This window comes from Mauremys reevesii, linkage group 5 (genome assembly GCF_016161935.1).
Source record: "Mauremys reevesii isolate NIE-2019 linkage group 5, ASM1616193v1, whole genome shotgun sequence".
Lineage (NCBI taxonomy): Eukaryota > Metazoa > Chordata > Testudines > Geoemydidae > Mauremys > Mauremys reevesii.
The window spans coordinates 91,276,375-91,290,926 of record NC_052627.1 but is presented as its reverse complement, the minus strand read 5'-3'; the positions used below and the strand labels follow the sequence as shown (position 1 = coordinate 91,290,926).

Sequence of the window (14,552 nt, the reverse complement as noted above, 5' to 3'; positions counted from 1 at the left end):
CTGCTTCCCTTTGGTCTTCCCTAGTCTCATAGACACACACACACACACACAAAATCAGAACAAGAGAAAAATTACAACTTATAAATGTGAAACACCCCCAATAATGACCTAATTAGATTTTTCTATTTTTTCTATATATTAATACATTTATGAATGATCTGGAAAGGGAAGTGATCAGTGAGGTAGCAAAATTTTCAGATGACACAAAATTTGTAAGGGTAGTCAAGACTTGAGAAAACTGTGAGAAGCATCAGAGGGACCGAACCAAGCTACATGAAAGGGCAACATGATGGCAGATGAAATCCAGTGCTGACAAATACAAAATAATACATATAGGAAGAAATAATGTGAAGTGTTCATACACCTTGCTAGATTCTAAATTAGCATTAGCAGCTCAGGAAGATGTGGCTATCATTGTGGCCACCTCGATGAAACTCTGCTCAGTGTGCAATAGTGGTCAAACAAACAAACAAACAGTATGAGGAACGGGATGGAGAATACTACTGAAAATATGATAACACCATTATATAAACCAGTGGTATACCCTCATCTGGAATACTTTGTCCTATCTCAAAAAAGGCATATCAGCAACAATAGATTAGGTTTAGAGACAGGTGATGAGAAAAACTCTGATATAATAAATGATTGAAAAAACTGGCACTATTTATCTTACAGAGGATACAAATAAGAAAGGAAATGATTAATATATACAAAATAGTAAATGATATAGAGAAGGTAAATCAGAAATTCTATGCACCCTTCATTATAATTCCCAAACAAGGAGATTCAATTAAATTAAAAGTTGGCTAATTTAAAACTGATAAAAGAAATGATTTTTCATATGACACAACTAGCTTACGGAACTCACTGCAAGATACCATTGAGGGCAAGAGTTTAACAGGATTCAGAAAAGGATTATTTATATGGATTAGAAGAATATCCCAAATTATTAGAGTAAGGATTAAAACTAGCTCAGGGTTTTGAAGGGATATCAACTCTTTTGCTTGATGAAATAAACCAGCTTCTAACTAATGAGGATTAGGAAGAAACTTTTCTTGTGGGCAGGTTATTCCATAACTCATTTCTTCAAGGTTTCTTGCACCTTCCTCTGAAGCAGCTGGTACTGGCCAATGTCAAAGCTAAGAAACTGGACTAGCTGGACCACTGGTCTGATCCAATATGGTAATTTCTAGGAACCTATGAAATATCTTGGCTTTAGAGTATGATCTCAGACCTTTCCAGGATTAAAAGCAGGTACTGTATATCCCAGTTGAGAGTTGGGAATCTTCAATGGTATAAAGTTCACATTTCTATAACTTTAGTACCATAAGATGTTAGAAACTAAAGCTTATGCAATAGCTGGTATCAGCCCAGAACTGAGTCTTGCTCATCCTCAGTCCCCAGGAGGGAGTAATTTTTACAGGAAAAATTCCAAGTTTGTGGGAACAAGGAAACAGTTCTTCGACAGGCCGATTCAAATAAAATGGCTTCTGCTCAAAGCCACTCCAGGGTTTGGAATATTAGAGTAAGTTCTGGGGAGATGCCTTAGTAGGACATATCTGAACGGTTTGGGATGACCAGCATTACTCCTGCATGTCTGTCATGAGTGAGCTATGAGCATATCCTAAACTCATGCTAGTAAAACCCTTATACCTCTCCACACCAACCATTCTAGTAGAAATAACCTCACAGCGATTTATAATGTACGTGATTGGGAGCAGTTATTTATCACTAAAGGACAAGTCCTGTCCTTTCCCCTAAAGCTGTGGAGGGTCCCTGGAAGCGGAGGAAGTGCAGTTTCTCAGTGCAAGGTTCAGTGCCCGATTTAGGAACCCCTACTCATTAGGAGCTATCCGCATGGCAGAGTGCAGGATGTGGGGAAGGAAAGGGCCAGGCCAGAGGATCTGCCATCATGCAGGTCCTCCACCCCACAGCAGGGATGTATAAGGAGCATGGAGGTCTAATTCAGCAGAGCACCCATGGAGGGGCTCTGCATATGCTCCAGGCCTATGAGAGAGGATTCTTCCCTCTTGCTCATCTACTCACAACCCAGTCTGGCTACTCAGAGTGAGCACTGCAATGAGCGTTCAGCCCTAAGTGACTACAATTTGTAGACTATATAGGCCAAGATTTTCATGTCCATATATATAGGCTCCTAAATAAGTGGCCTGATTTTCAGAAGTGCTGAGCACTCAGCAGCTCCTGCTGACTTCACTGTGTTTTCCTGTTTGAGTGTAAAAGTGGATTAACTGGTCAATAGTAACAAAGTGATACTATGCTGGGGATCAAAAAGCTACAGTAGCTGTCAGATTACCACTGGTGAAGGGAAGAAAGATGGATCAGCTCACATGTTTATGAGAACGAGCCTTCTATTTTATAAATATAAAAATTGTATTAGATCAAAATCACAGTAGCCTGGGATTTCAGTTTTCCCCCTTGACCTATTGTGTTGACTAGTGTTTTTGAAATCAGTCTGATGGCATTTCTCTGCTTTAAACACTAATGACGTGAATGTACATGTACAACCAGTACCTTTATCATGTTCACAGGGCATCCTGATTGACTGTGGAGCTGGAACTGGTGTTTGGAGATATCTTCTGGATATGGAACTGACTTTAGAGATATGTTCCTAAGTCACACTAAGGACTTTCACACATGCTAAATGCACTTTACACTCTGAAGTGCAGGAATTATCTCATATCTGAGATAAAGATCTGTATCTCTAAACCTGTCTTTTGTGGCTCCCTGAGTGATTATCTGTAGTTGGCAGCTTGTTTGCTGCTTGAAAATAAGCACTTACATTCTAAAATAGTACCTTTCACCACAACTTTATGTCATGCTGAAGGCAGATAGTTTCGATATCATGTAAAAAGTCTGGCTATGTGCAGAAGAAAAACAAATGGCTTCTGGATTCTACTGTTGACAGTAATAGCTGCTGGTTATTAATATTCTCTTGATGTTGCCAGCACACTGTTCTGGCAATTTAAGACTCGCTATCAGAACCAGTAAAACCACTTCAGATAAAGTCATTCAAAAAATACTTTTCCTGTTTTTTATGGAGCCTATTTTTGGAGGGAGAGAGAGAGTGAAAATATGAGTGGGAGCATGTGTATATGGGGCCTTTCAGTGCCTGTCAATGTTTATCTGCAGAATAGACCTAACACAGTCCCTATCTCGCTTCTGGGAATAAGGCATGACAAAATTAATTAACAATTTCCCTCCAGGCACTTTTATTTTATTTTATCCCAAAATGCATGTATGGGTAATGCAAATAGCTTGATAATAATTTAGAAATGACTAGGCTATTAAAGGACAATTGCATGATGATTAAATAAACCAACAGAAAGTATGCGCGTATGAAAGGTTATATATGCATGATCGTAAAAGGCTATTTATTTCTGGGCAAAATTACTTATGCTTATGAAAAGGCTATGCTTATGAAAAGGCTATATATGCATGATCAAAGTTATTTAGTGCTTATGAGAGGCTATATATGCATGATCATGTGTGGGCAAAGTTACTCACATGAGTACAGTAGTCCCATAGACTTGCATGAGTAAGGGTTGAACAATTAAGTCCATAATGTGTGTGCATGTATATAGAAAATTCTAGAAGAAATAGTTTCATAGATGTTTTAAAATGGTGGTTAAGTTATGTGAGGCTGAACCATTCCAATATCTCAGCAATAAATGAAGTGCCATATATCTAAAACATAACTAGAGACTAATTTACTGAATTTAGCCATAATCTATATAGGCTGATCTTTTAAAGTCCCAACTGTTCATTCAAATGTAAGAAAATGTGTAAATTACAATACACAACTACATTTGAATGGAAAGATGTAAGAGGCATAATTAATGAGACTACTGACTAATTCATTAACTATGAGCCTCTCCCATTAATCTGACAGAGCCCCTCTGTTGGACTCAAGGCACAGTTAAAAGTCCATCTAATCTTTTAACCCAGGGGTGGCTAACATGCGCCTGAGAAGGAGCCAGAATTTATCTATGTACATTGCCAAAGAGCCACAGCATTACCTCAGCAGGCCCCCATCAGCTCCCCCACCCCCCACCTGCCAGCTGCCCTGCTGATCAGTGCCTCCCGATCCTTCCCCATGCCTCCTGCGGCATGCAGAAGTCTCTGGGGGGAGGGGGAGAGAGAGGAGTGAGGGTATAGCAGGCTCAGGGAATGGGGCAGGAAGGAGTGGGGGCCTTGGCGGAAGGGGTGAAGTAGGGGCAGGACCTGTGGCAGAGTTAGGGGTTGAGCAGTGAGCACATCTCCCCCTCTCCCCACAGCACACTGGAAAGTTGGTGCCTGTAGCTCCAGCCCCGGAGTTGGTGCCTATGCAAGGAGCCACATATTAACTTCTGAATAGCCGCATGCTTTTCTGCAGCCACAGATTGTCCACCACTCTTTTAACCTTTGCTGGTGGGGTAATGACAGGGTTATTTGTTATGTTTAACAATTCTATGGTTTGGGTGTATTTATTTTTAGTGAACACTGGCTAATTAATTTTGTGTTGTTTTTAAGATTTGTACAAACACAGTGACAAAGGAGAGGGACACATTTTAAAAAATATTTTTAAAAATAAAGTACTCTGACAATCTCATATGAAAGGCATTACTGAAATACATAGTGTCCCTATTTGATCTTAGCACTCACTATCTAAATCTACAGTCCTCAAAATAATTTACAAATTGCTATGTTGCAGCACTCTAGCAGTTCTGCCATATATTTCTTCTAAGTGATATGAAGAATGTGACATTAATCCTGTTAGATAGTGATGCGGCTAGCCTAATCTTTGCAAATGTAACTAAAACATATTGGCCCAAATTCATCACAGGTGCATAAGAATGATGGGATTTATGAACACAAGATACATTAAAAGTTTCATGGGCTGGGTAATTTTTTCAGGAAACTCGTCTACATATAAATGGACTTATATCTTCTAAACCATGCATATGAAAAAAGTTCAGCTTCAGTTGGTCATCTTATTCTAAGTCTAAATGTTACACTGCAGTATGCATGTATGGATAATACAAATATCTTGATAATAATTTAGAAATTACTAGGCTTTTAAAGGAAAATTGCATGGTGATTAAATAAACCAACAGAATTTATGGTCTCTAGAGATACCTTGACAAACTAGGAAATGTAGGATTATCCAACAATTACTGTAATATTTGGCCCAATTACAATATTCAGTCATTTGTGCTCTATAAAATAAATATTTTTGGACAGTGATCAAGTTTAGTATGGACATATTTGCTTAACCTCCTGAAGGATGAAAGGATGATTAAGCATTCTCATCTTGATTACTCTTTATTTACGACTACTTAGAGACCAGGCTTTTTAAAATAAACAGGCAGTGCTGTTAGAATCTTTTCACAATTTATTTGGCACCAACGCAGGACACAGAATAAGATTACACAGTTTTAGGGCCCAATTCTGCTCCCACTGCTCTACAAAAAAAACTCCCATTGAAAACAGGTGAAGGTAATTACATTATTATGTGCCAGTTCTAACTTTGTGGTTCTCTTCCCCAACCTTGAAATTCATATCTCAGTTATTTCTTTGTGAACTCCTTGTAATTGCCTCTCCATTGTGAATTGTGTGGCAACAGCAGGAAAAGGGCTTATTATCAAGATAAACAGAAATTCACATTAACTTTTTTTTATTTCTGCAAGAGATGTTATGATAACTTCTAGGAAAAAGAATATAGTTGCATTTCCCTATAATTATTTATTTTTTTCAATTTCAGCTGTGGATTTATAATGTGGTATGTACAAACAGGATTGCTTTTATACAAACTGGGAAAGATGTAATTCAGGTTTTCCCAATTAAATATTTTATGCTGAAATTTCAAGTACTTTTCCTGATCAAATATTTGACTAATTCACTTGGGGCCAATACTTTGACATTCTGCCCAAAGGATGATTGCTTAGAACTTACTGAAGTAACAGACAGCCTTAGCATTTTTGGATGGACCTGTAAAAAACACTGTTTCCATGTGCTATGCCACTTCTTCATTGTGGTCACACCACTAAGCACATGCTCACTGGCCTATGGACTTAAGAAGAGTCAATTAAATTATTATTTAAGACACCCCAAAAGTTAACAGACTTATTTGATACACAAACTAGGGACAAGATCTTTGGGCAACCATCAGCCTCCTGCTGCAAATGTTGGTAACTTTATTATATTTTCAGGCAACAATTGTCCAAATAGGTTGGGGCTTTGGAGGACACCACAAATTCAGTAGTCATTAGAGGACTGTGTTTGTATCTCAGGTGTTTCTATCATACCCATCACTTTAGTACCCACAGTGCTTTACACATTAATTAACAGTCATAATTAACACCCCTTTTGAATTGTGTTAAGCATCTGGTCACAATTAACATTTTTAGTGAACACAAGCAAAATTAGTTTTAAACACCTCAGCTTTCTTCGTGTCAGCTTTCCTTCCCCATTAAGTAGTGAACCTACACTTTCCTTCAACTTTGTCTTGTTTATAATGTGTTTTACAGAACCTCTTCCTATTGCTTTTTATGTCCCTTGCTAGGTGTAATTCATTTTGTGCCTTAGCCTTTCTGATTTTGTCCCTACATGCCTGTGCTATTCTTTTGTGACATACTGCTGTTTCAGAAGTGCATCAAAGCACACTACAGAACTTCTAATGCACGGCGGCAGGGTTCATATGACCATTTAGTGCATGTCAGGATAGAACACTGTAGATTTACATCCTGGCATGCCACACACTAAATCATCAAAAAGACAAGCCTTTGCTTCCTTTCCTGAGTCAAAATCTAACCCCAAGTACATACATGAGCTCAAATGCAAAGACTGTACTATGTGCACCCTACAAAAGATGTGGTGGGGACTCCACTCTTTGTTAGTTTGTTCCAAACACTTACAAACTTTGGAAAGGCAAGAATTCACTCCAGAGCTGCTCCAACACACTGATCTACCCTATCCCCTTTATTGGCGCGTACCGAACCCCAGTGCCATTGTAAAGAACAATCACTTAGTGGGAGTACAACATAAATACAAGATGCCTAAAAGGAACTCTATCTCCATCAATCATAAACAGTCTCCAGGGTCCCTCCAGCCTCCTCTCCTTTGTCCCAGATTAAGGTACTTCCTTCCCTTTGGGCTGTGTCCAGTTCTCATGTGCAGTGCTGGCTCAGAGGAACCAAACACTCAGGCAGCTCCATGGTCCTGTCCCCCTGCCCTGAGCTCAGACTCTGTCTGCTGTGTCTCTGCAGCAGCAGCATATGCTCTCTCCTGCAGGCCACCGAGTCCCTTCTTAAATGGTAATGTGACACTTCCCAGGGGTACTGAGGGTTGTGAGGCATCTCACCACCACCAGCCCAGTGAGAAAGCCTTATCTGTGATCAGCTCCCTGAAACCACCTGCCTCTGACAACACAAACAGGCCTCGCTTTCCCTGTACAAGCAGCAAAGAGTCCTGTGGCACCTTATAGACTAACAGACATATTGGAGCATGAGCTTTCATGGATGAATACCCACTTCGTTGGATATTCACCCACGAAAGCTCATGCTCCAATATGTCTGTTAGTCTATAAGGTGCCACAGGACTCTTTGCTGCTTTTACAGATCCAGACTAACACGGCTACCCCTCTGGTACTTTCTCTGTTCAGTTTAGTATAAGTACATACCAACCCCCAAGTCTCTCAGGTGTCCCTCTGGAATGTTCAGCCTGTTCCACTGAACTCTCCCAGAACTCTTATATCCACTGTTCCCAAAGCAACAGTACATACCAGCTTGTAAGATTCAACTCTGGATCACCACTTTGCTTAGCACAGCGCACTTAATTTTATATGGATAGTGAAAACAAGAATACGTTTATCATCAAAGAAGTGATAGTGATAAAAATATTCTAAACAAATGGTTATATATAAACAAAACAAAATCATAACATGCTTTCTAGAGACTAAACTTACCTAAAAAGGCATTCCTATGTCTCCGACAAGACAGTTTACCACAAGTTTTTCCCCAGCCTTTTCAACCAGTTTGGTTGAGAACCCGTCTCACAAAATCAAGCCCCACAGGCAGCTTGTCCTCACAGACTGAAGGAATACCTAGTGGTTCTGCTGTACCCTAGATATAGTTTCAAACTGTCATTTTGTCTTACTTCTAAGCAGGATAAGTCCTGCTGTTTTTGTTTTTTCCTCCATCCCCCATAATCTGTTGATTAGCATTTTGTTCATTGTGAATGATACAATACTGAATTTGCATGTGACCAGTCAGAGTAAGATAAGCATGCCAGGTGTATGTGGATTACCTTTTGGTGGCCTGTCTGAACTCTCAGACGCAGAGAACATAATTTTTAGTACATATACATAACTCTTCATATATTTTCCATATATATATCTTACAATTATTACGTTGACCAGTGTGACACAGGCTTTCACTAGAGACCATACATGACATTCTGGGGAGGGATAGCTCAGTGGTTTAAGCATTGGCCTGCTAAACTCAGCATTGTGAGTTCAATCCTTGAGGGGGCCACTTAGGGATCTGGGGCAAAAATAAGTACTTGGTCATGCTAGTGAAGGTAGGGGACTGGACTCAATGACCCCTCAGGGTCCCTTCCAGTTCTATGAGATAGGCATATCTCCATATATTATTATTAACTGTATCTCTGTGTCCTCTGGAAGTTGGCATCAAGAGGGCCTTGAATCACAGTAATCCCATGCTCCAATCAGAAGAGGGCTGGCAGCAGGAACCAGGGGCCAGATTTCCAGCCAGTTCTCTAGCCAGCTGGAGATCAGGGAGTGAGGGGGTACAGGTAGAGAGTACAACTTCTCCAGTCTACCTATCCCCAGCTGTTCAGGGCTCTGGGGGCAGGGCCAGCCCTCACAGCACTGCTGCTCATCTGTGAAGTGGGAGCATCACCCACATTATTTATTGTATTCTAAAATTTAAAACATAATCCTTGACTGTATTTTTATTCATATTATAAAGCAGCTATAATCAGAAGACCTTTGTACCAAAGGTGAAATTCTACCTCAAGTGAAGTCAATGGGAGTTTTGCCAATGACTTGAAGGGAGCCAGGATTTTACACCAATTGTTTAATATTATTAGGGTGAACACTAGACTACAGATAGAGAGGAAACTTGAGGACAGTTTGCATGGGTTTGATTCAGCAATGTGAGCTTTCAATGATCTGCTTGCCAGTGAAGCAGCAATGGCTTCTGATAGGCAGCTTTTTAAATGGTAAGCAATGGTGCAAAGAAATACACCATTGCCTTTGATGTCAACAAAGCCTTCTTGCGGCACTTTGCTCATCTCTATAATACACCTTTCGGAAAGGGAATTTCAGTTACTGTACCTTTCTCTTAGATCATTTGCATGTGTCTAATGAGTTGTCCTCAGATTTCTATAAATATTGTAATGAGCCTTCTCCTAACAGTGTTGAACTGTGATTTCATTGCTACTGGAAAGGTAAGATAAAATAGTGTCAAAAAATGGCAGATTGTGTTCAGAAAAGCTTAGCTTTTTCTGTACCAAGTACCAGGCAATCCTTTTCTGAAATTAAGGTGTCCATATCTAGGAAAAAGAGTGAAGATGCCTAAGGACTGCAATAAGGTACTGTATGATTTTTATGATAACACTAGCATTTTTTATGCAGCTGTGTGACACTATGTTTGACTTTTAAAACCATTTTAAAAAATCAACATCTAATATATTTAAGTAGTTCTTTAAAAATAATCAAAACCATTAATGAAACTGACTGGTAATAGCTTTTTTATGCCCATTTTTAAAATCGATCTAAAAGCATTGTTTTTATATTATATTAAGTTTATGCTAAAATGAGAATAAACCCCAGAATTGGAAAAAATAAACATAGGAAACATTATTTATGTCTATAAAACAAAGTTGTTCTAGTTAGACTTTCAGACACTATTTAATTTAACTCTATAGAACACCTATCCCATGGCCCACAGTTTTGGAATGTGTGTGTGAGTAATGGGGCAAATTGTAATTATTTAGTTTCTTTGGTTTCTTCTAAAGTGACAGAATATACAAAACTTCGTATGTAACACCACAGGAAAGGACCCAAGTTTTAATAGTCACCAACCTGTTGCGGGTGTGAAAAGGATCAGCTTATGGAATGTTCATATCTATCTCACTAAATGACTCCGTTCACTATTTTGGAACTGTACATGGTTTAAAAGGTTATTAGTGATAAACTAGGTGTTAGAAGAAACTAAGTACATTCTGGAACATCAGCTAAAAAGTGTGGGAACTCTCCAAAAATCCTTTTAACCTAACTACTGTACAACCTGAAACCATTCTTTTTTTATTACAATCTGCAAAAAGAGAAAATATGTACAACTGCTATTAAAGTTTTGCTGTGTAATAAAATATATTCGTCCAACTATGCTTCTTCAGTTGCTGACTCTGGTTGACACAAGTCTGACAGGTTACATGATCCAGTGCTAATTCTGCACTAATTCTATCCTACTGCCTGTGAAAATCTAGGGAGGTATTCAGAGCTCAGGTGCAGTGTATGTTCTGACTGATTACACAAAATAAGTCTATTTCCCTCCCTTGTTTTAAGAACAATGGTTTGTTTATCTGAACTACAAATTCAAATATTTAAACAAATCTTTAGACCAATCTTAATGGGGTATTTATGTTCCTTTCCTGATATGATGTGAATAATGATTTTAATTACTTAGAATAAACTCCCATTATTTATTATAGATGGCTTGATGCTGTTCTAAGTTATATAAAAATCATAGGCATCAGAGGGAGCAAGTGACCTATGATCCCTAGTTAACATACCAATCTGTAGACCAGAAACTACACATAATAAATTATATGAACTGTACACACTCAACAGTAAAATATTATACAACATTTGGGGGCTGGAAGCAACCAACCAAACAAGTGCAAGTTCATAAAATAAGCAATCTTTCTGATTTCCTTTTATGCCTCCCTCCCCTAACTCATGGGGCAATGTTATGAAATATTTTCAAAGGGATGTTTCCATGTCTAGATTGTATAATAAATGTTTTCCCCTGCTTAATAACAATACATCTCTATCCTCTCCCACAAGTCATCCCAAAACACACACACTCTCTCTCCACTGTGGAAGGAAGTGCTTCTGTGATGTGGAAAAGCTTTCATGGATGATAACAGAATGAGAAAATCTTTGAAGATCATAATGGAGTAGTGCATTACTCCCTGAAAAGGGCAAAATGAGACAACTGGATACATAGTTTGCTGCCTGCTGCTTTAGTAAATGTCAGTTTCTTCACACACTAGACCTACAAAATTATTTAATGCGCCCCCCACCGTCACTGCTGTTTTCCCCATATACTATATATTCCAGAGAGTCTCCTTCAATCTAGTTTAAATTATTTTCAGCAATAGTTCTTCCATTTTTCTCCCAAGCAGTCCTGTATTTATGATTATAGATACATGTAGACTCTATTCTATGTTTTTGTTTGCTTGTTTGTTTTGTTTTTCAAGAGAATTCTCTCATGCTTTCTAGGTGATTATTTAATCAGTGTCAGCAGAGACAAGATTTCCTTTATTAATAAAAAGTCCTGTATCAAACATGGTAGTCTGCTAGTAAATGGCTGCTATACAAATACTCTGCTCCTTCCCCAAGAAAGATCACATAGGATAGCTTTCCTTTGTTCATTATAGTGGGCGACCAGGTTTGCTTCTGTCATTTTCAGTTTGCCTGAAATTTTTAAATGTATTTGTCCTCTGTTCATTTAGATTGAGGATTCAGGCAATGTCATTTTCACAACATCAATTTACTATGGCAGTTTGTATGGCACTTGTCATAATATGTAAAGTAGTTCCATAACAACTGGTCACAATAATTGGTTTAGTACTATTTAACAGCTATCTTGGTCAGAAATTTTTGCTGGTTTTTAACCTCTTTGTTTAAAAAGTGCATTAAGCCTCTCAACCATTCTATCTTCCTGTTGCCATACATAGGTTGTATGCTGGTGTAGTATTTATATTATGGCAGCATACAAAGGCCTAATTGGGATTGGGGTCCCATTGTGCTAGGCACTATAGAAACACAACAGCACCCCTGCTAGAAGTCCTGACCTTGAAATAGCACATGGTCAGTTTTGACATTGTTGGGATTGGCAATGATGGTGAATATTTTGTCTTGCACAGGCAGTACAGCTCTGGCTGCATCTGATCTTACTTATTCTAGCATACAGTATCTTGAGTATTTATCAGTAATGCCCCTCTCCCTGAGAGCTCACTTCTAAAACAACAGAATCCTTATGTAGTTATAATTACTGGGAATAAACTGCTGGGAGGCTTAGTGGGAGGCCTAGTGGCTAGATCACTAGACTAGGTCTCAGGAGACCTGGGTTGTATTCTCAGCTCTGCCACTAGCCTGATGGGTGACCTTGGTTGAGTGACTTTACCTCCCTGCATCTCAGTTTCCCAACTGTAAAAAGGGAATAATGATACTTCCACGGTGCTTTGAAATCTACTCATGAAAAAGCACTATATAAGAGCTAGGTATTATCATTACTGTTCTGTAGTTTCTGAGTGAAATCATCATCATTTTGTCAGCAGTTTACAGTAGTCAGAACAGGTCTCTTAACTGTGTCTACAACTTCCCTAATCATTAAAGATTTTTGCAGTTGCATTGATACCAATGTGATTGGCATGCTGATCCTCTGGTGATTAAATTGTTTTGGTGGTTATGGAATGAGCGAAGTTGTCATCAGCTAGGCTGATCCTTCCAGCTCTATATTAAAATGGTATGTTTCAAGTTGTGGACTTCACCATTCAATTCTGGATAGCTCTTTGACTTTACAATGGCCAAACAGCTAATAGTGTATGGTGATTAGTAACAATGGTGAGTAGGGCATCTTATACATATAGATGAAAGTGTTCACAACCTCACACTTCACCCTAAAGATTCTCGCTGTCTGAGAATTTTTGCTTTCAGCATCTGTCAGGATTTGATTTGAAAGGGCTATGACATGTTATTTATCAGCTAGATGAGCTTTCGTGAACCACAAGTGCACGTGAAAACTCAGGGAGGTATTATGACATGGTTATGTATTCAAAGATAGATTGTATGACTTTGATGCCTTAAAATATTTTCTTCTACATAAACAGCCTGTCATGTTTTGCAAGTGCTCAAAGTGAAGAAAGGGCAAAATTTACGATGACTTGTGCAGTAAATGCACCATGCCAATAAATTACTAAATATCTGCAGTATTGCTGTCTTGAGCAATCTTCTAAATTCTTTAACCTCTGTTGTAGCTGGGCTGGCCACAGCTGTCTGGAAATGTATGTCAGAACAATTTAAGCTGTTGTTTAAAAAATAAAATCTGTCCTTGTTTAATGTAAAGTGGTATGTCTTCAAGCATTTCAGGACATTGAGTGCTTTACCATGTTCTTGGCATATTGTTCTAAAGTATCAATAAACATACACTAATATTGTCATAAACAGAGAGTTAAGGGTTAAGGTCTCTTTTACCTGTAAAGGGTTAACAAGCTCAGTAACCTGACGGACACCTGACCAGAGGACCAATCAAGGGACAAGATAATTTCAAATCTCTGTGGAGGAAAGTCTTTGTTTGTGTTCTTTGTTTTGGGGGTTGTTCTCTCTTTGGATCTAAGAGGGGCCAGACATATATCCAGGCTCTCCAAGTTTCCTGAAGTATTTTCTTCTATTCAGTATAGTGAGTATTAGAAAGGTGGATTAGTCTTCTAATTAATTTCTGTATTTGCAAATGTGTGTTTGCTGGAACCCTATTTTTTGTTTGTTTGCTGTACTTGTACTTAGGCTAGAGTTTCTCTAGTTTTTATAAGCTATACCCTGTAAACTTCCATCCTGATTTTACAGAGATAGTTTTTTACTTTTTTTCTTTTTTTTAATTAAAAGCTTTTCTTTTTAAGAACCTGTTTGATTTTTCCCTTGTTTGAAACCTCAGGGGATTAGTTTGACTCACCAGGGACAGGTGGGGGGAAAAAAGAAGAGGGGGAGGTGAATCCCTCCTTGTTTAGATTCAAGGAGTTGAATCAAGGTAATCTCTCCCAACGACTAGAGGAGAGGGAAGAAGGTGGGGGAATGGTTTATTTCCCTTTGTGTTAAGATCCAAGGAGTTTGGATCTGTGTTCCCCAGGGAAAGGTTTGGGGGAACAGAGAGTGTGCCAGACACTGAAACCTGGCTGGTGGCAGCAAGAACCAGATCTAAGCTAGGATTTAAGCTTAGAAGGATCCATGCAGGTCCCCGTCTTTTGGACGCTAAAGTTCAAAGTGGGGAATAAACCTATGACAAATATGTACCTTACATATTATACATTGTTATACCTTACATTGTTCATTACACAAATATACATTATTGCAGTCTATATAGGTTTTCTACAAGATGGGTTGGATCACATCTTACCTATCTAGTTTCTTAGCCACAAGTCCCATGATGACCCCAAGTTTAGCAATCTTTGAGATAGGGATGGGATGAGTTCTGTTCACATTTACATGAGATATAAACCAATTTGAGTGCAGAATCAGGCTTACAGAA

At 38.7% G+C, this 14,552-nt stretch overlaps 1 protein-coding gene across 8 annotated transcripts in view; it reads right to left on the bottom strand.

Annotated features, from left to right (window-relative positions):
* CORIN (corin, serine peptidase) overlaps positions 1–14,552 on the bottom strand; it is a 289,837-nt gene that overhangs the window by 146,749 nt on the left and 128,536 nt on the right. The window lies entirely within an intron of this gene.